This window comes from Ostrea edulis, chromosome 10 (assembly GCF_947568905.1).
Source record: "Ostrea edulis chromosome 10, xbOstEdul1.1, whole genome shotgun sequence".
NCBI lineage: Eukaryota > Metazoa > Mollusca > Bivalvia > Ostreida > Ostreidae > Ostrea > Ostrea edulis.
Window position 1 is genome coordinate 47,862,769 of NC_079173.1, and position 5,882 is coordinate 47,868,650.

Consider the following 5,882-nt stretch of genomic DNA (forward strand, 5'->3'; position numbering starts at 1 on the left):
TCTTGATAAATTTATATGAAAATGATTTAGAAAAGTGGCTGTTTTCAATTAATTGTATAGTGCTATAAAATTCACTGAAAACAACCACTTTTCTACGTAGAATAGATAGTTCTAAGTCGATTCATTTATGGCACTACACGCTACAATTAACCTTCGGAAAAGAGGTAATTCAGAAAACAAAGTCAAAAGTCAAAATATTCCCTAAAGACATTAACTTTCAATGATAAATTTTGAAGTTCTATTTTGTACCATTATGTGTACTACAATTTCAAAGTAATTTGAATTTTCAAATACATGTAGATCATTTTTAAACCTATCAATCAACACAAACACATTCAGTATTATCGTAGTGTACCCAAAGTATTTGGATATGAATTAATCCACGTATCATTTTCAAAATTGACTCATTTTCGTTTGTAATATAATCAAATATAAGTTAAATTTTCATTATATAGTCTAGCGCGTAGCTGCTCTGTAAGCCCGTAAGCCCGGGCTTGCACACTATTCGGTGCACACTATTCGGTGACCAAAAAAATATTTTTAAAAAAAAGGGGGGGGGGAGAAAAAGTTGCGGCGGTGAGAGATGGGTAAGAAAAGACAATGTCCATACCATGTAGGTATGCGTTGGCGAGCGAGCGAGCGAGCGAGCGAGAGAGAGAGAGAGAGAGAGAGAGAGAGAGAGAGAGAGAGAGAGACTGCAATAGATTAATTATTTGAAAGCCACGTATATGGTGGCCTTATGTAAATTAAAGATAAACTTACAGATATATCACAGATATGTGATGACAATGATTAAATTGATGGTCATCGCCAGCGTCGGTGTGATACATTGAGCAATCTAATTTCCATTACGCATGTCTCTTCAGTGATTCTTAAAACGATACTTAGTAAAAAAAAAAAAAAAAAAAAAAAAAAAAAAAAAAAAAGAGGGGGGAGGGCAATTATTACATATATTTTGTTTAAAAAGAAGCTTTGTAAATGCATTTTAGGGGACCCTGCTTTGTTAAAATCGTTTTCTGTCGAGGGGGGAGGAAACACCTCCTCCCCTCAAAACCCACCCCAGGGCTCTGCCCCAGACCCCTCGCCTGTATGGGCTTGTACTTCCAAACAGGGCTAGCTTCGCGGCTGATAATCCAGACCGCAAGTGTCTGTGGGCATGCGTGGCTATATATACCCCCCCCCCCCCCATCTTTCGTTTATTAAAAATATTAGTGATGAAATAAATATCACCCATTTTCATTTAATTGCTCGTTTTATTACACGCATGCACCAATAAACGTAATGATAATAATATTACTAAAATAATGATAACTTCTCTAACCTAGACCACGGGTGCTTGTAGACAGGAATGTAACCCCTCACCCTCCATGTTTACAAAAATATTAGTTATGAAATGAATGTAACCCATTTTCATTTGATTAGTTGTTCTATTAAACGTATGCACCAATAAACGTAAAGATAAAAATCACAACTTAAAGGTGGATCGATCCTCGTGTGATTTATCAATATTAATGGTTAAAAGTGCAAAAAAAAAAATAAAAAATGTATGACTTTCCATTCAATATACACTGTAGTTAATTTAATCAATAACGAAAGAAAATGTGTATGTTGCCACATTTTTAAAGATGTCAGACATACCAAAATGAAAATATATGTTAACATCAGAAAATCACACATTTTCGTTATACAGCATAATTAAAATAGATAAAAAAAAAACCAAAAAAGAAAAAACCAAAAACTTGTTGAAATGAAAAATTTTAAATATCAACAATTTAGAAAAAACTGTTGATTTATTGATATTCATACATGTAAATTAATTGTGGATGATAGGGAAATCATGTATAATAGACATGCAGTAAAAGAAATACCAGCATAGGAGTTATTGCCCTTGCCAACATTTTTTTAATTACAAAGAATTGATTATCTATGGAAAATATAAACTTTTTCAGTATCAATAGATTACAATTTTTTTTATTTTATGCAGTGATTCAAATTCCTTTGAAAGATAAATTTCTATCATGGGCAAAGTTTAATTTGATAAAGATCTACATTGAGGAATATGCTGTTCAGATCCTATAGCACCGTCCCTTTCTATTTTCTGTAATGCTTTAGACTAAACAGGTTCTCAAATCTGTGTTGGTCTGCAACATTTCTCGTCCATAAATATCTTCTACAGCAATTAGCTCTAGAAAATTACAAAATTAATTTTTGGTTCAAACATATTTTGTTGCAGAATATACAAAACACGTACTATAAATAGATCACCATGATCATATAACAAGATACACACAGAATACAATCAGATATAACATGATACACACAGAATACAATCAGATATAACATGATACACACAGAATACAATCAGATATAACAAGATACACACAGAATACAATCAGATATAACAAGATACACACAGAATACAATCAGATATAACAAGATACACACAGAATACAATCAGATATAACAAGATACACACAGAATACAATCAGATATAACATGATACACACAGAATACAATCAGATATAACATGATACACACAGAATACAATCAGATATAACAAGATACACACAGAATACAATCAGATATAACAAGATACACACAGAATACAATCAGATATAACATGATACACACAGAATACAATCAGATATAACATGATACACACAGAATACAATCAGATATAACATGATACACACAGAATACAATAAGATATAACATGATACACACAGAATACAATCAGATATAACAAGATACACACAGAATACAATCAGATATAACATGATACACACAGAATACAATCAGATATAACATGATACACACAGAATACAATCAGATATAACAAGATACACACAGAATACAATCAGATATAACATGATACACACAGAATACAATCAGATATAACATGATACACACAGAATACAATCAGATATAACATGATACACACAGAATACAATCAGATATAACAAGATACACACAGAATACAATCAGATATATGCATAACAAACTGTGTGAGAAATTCTCGAGCGGGAGTTAAACAATATTCATTCAATCAATGAATCTTAAGCATGACATCAGCTGTAACCATTTATGAAATCGTTTTGGTTAAAACATATCTTATTGCATATATATAAAGAACACAGTATAGATAAACGACCATGCTTATAAAAAATGGTATATCCACAGAAAAAAAATCAAATAACTATTTAATACACTGATGGTATACGATAGGAGCTATCTTTAGAATTATTTTGTTTTATCCGTTTGGACTTTTTACTCCACTCCACCCTTTTTAAGATGGAGAAGGTACAAACTTTGGTCACTCCGCCCCCTTCTTTTAAAGTTGTCAGAATCCGCCCCTGGGAACGGACCGGTTTGAAATCGTAATGTCTCGGTAGCAGCCACGGTGGGTCCATTCCTTTTAAAACTCAACGGGGACTTTATCGCGGGGGCGTGGTGCCCAACACGAGACCGACATTCAACGCCCCAATGCGATGGAAAACAAATGTGTAATTGTGGATGATACATATACACAGGTAATGATCAAAATCTATAATGACAAATACACACAGATAATGATCATATACATTCGGAATTTACGAACTAAATGCATTTCTACGGCTGCTGACGTCACTAAAAGAGTTGACTATTCTCGTATGGGATACAACACAAGAAACACACACACACACACACACATATATATATATATATATATATATATATATATATATATATATATATACACTGTTACGTGGAAATATACATAGCAGTGTTTATAGTTTAAACACACATAAATACTAAAAAAATCTCAACGGAGAGCAAAATAAGAAGAGAATAAATACAAAAACACTAAATAAACCATACAAATAGCAGCGTTATCTGAATAATAAAAGTTACATGTAGATATCATTGTGATGTCAACCATCAGAGAAGGGTCCCGCAATGCGGCGATATATGGAAAGTTCAAGGTTCACAACTTTATCAAAAATAAACCAACAAAGCACAGCTGTACCAACTGATGTACGTTCATTAATCATAAATTTGAAATTTAAAAGCTGGAATGACAGCAGCTTATAAAGTTCGGAAAAACGTTTGCACTAACGCACAGCCTGATCACTATAAGACATATGCTTTTAGCACAAACAGATACAGCCAAGCAAAATATTCAGAGGAATCTGCAGTATGTACATACATGTATGAGGTTTATTTGTGGTTACGGAAATAGCCGAGTACTTAGGATTTCCCTAAGACGTCAAAATAACTTCAGATTGTTCCTTCGTTGAATCATACGTTGACCGTCATACAGAGCGATTTTACTCCCTCGCCCTCATATATACCGTCATATAGAACGTTTCTACTCCCTCACCCTCATATATACCGTCATACAGAACGTTTCTACTCTTTTACCCTCATTTTTACCATCATACAGAACGTTCCTACTCCCTTACTCACATATATACCGTCATACAAAACGTTTCTACTCCCTCACTCTCATATACACCGTCATACAGAACGTTTCTACTCCCTCACTCTCATATATACCGTCATACAGAACGTTTTTGCTCCCTCACTCTCATATATACCGTCATACAGAACGTTTCTACTCCCTCACTTCATATATACCGTCATACAGAACGTTTCTACTCCCTCACTCTCATATATACCGTCATACAGAACGTTTCTACTCCCTCACTCTCATATATACCGTTATACAGAACGTTTCTACTCCCTCACTCTCATATATACCGTCATACAGAACGTTTCTACTCCCTCACTCTCATATATACCGTCATACAGAACGTTTCTACTCCCTCACTCTCATATATACCGTCATACAGAACGTTTCTACTCCCTCACTCTCATATATACCGTCATACAGAACGTTTCTACATCGTTAACCAATATATATACATTATGTATATCGAGTCATACAGAAAGTTTGTACGTCCTTACTCCCATACGGATACCGCAATACAGAAGGCATCATGTAAGTTAAACTTCTTTAAAGTTGTCAAGCTCAAAAGTTAAAAGGTTAAAAACTTCGTTACAAAAGAAAATGTCTTGTCACATGAAATATGCATTTGAAATCTGAGTTCTCACAGACAATGCAAACGTTATGAGAAATACCAATGTTTTTCGACAGACAGATAAGAACAGAGCAATAAAACCTTTAATTTTAGCCGCATGAAGAACTTCAATTCATACAGGTGGGAAAGATTTGCATTTCAATATGATTTAGTATGACCCTGCTACTCTCGAAAGGATTTTATCTTAGCTAAGTTCCTATATTTCTCCATATATAACTTGAATCTCATATAGTGGCCCCACCTACCCCTGAGGAACCTGAAATGAACTTCAAAATCAGAGCAGTATGACTAATCATGAACCTATTTTGGAGATAAAGATTTTAAACGATACATCTCTATAAATTCTCATGCAAAATTCCCATCCCCTTTTCCGGCCCCATCCTACTTCAGGGACCATAATTTGAATTTAGTTTAATCTGACTCCCTAGGGATGCTTGCATATGAACCTGATTAATCATGGTTTTTGAAAAAAAAAATGATTCTAAGATATTTCTCTCTATATCTGAATTTAACATTGTTACCCCTATTGTGGTCCCACCCTATCCCTGGGGATCATGATCTAAACACATGTGATTCATCTCATGTCGGGAAGCTTTCATGTAGATTTCAATTTTCCTGGCCCAGTTCTTCTTGAAATGACAAACGGTAAACAGAAAAGCTCATTTGAGCTTTAAACTCTGGTGAAGCTAAATATGATAGACTTGCTCGACTAATATAGACACACAAATAATAGAGTTCCATAGTGTCCCAGCATTCACATGATCTGGATCCACGCCATGTACAAACAAACCTTGAGAGCAG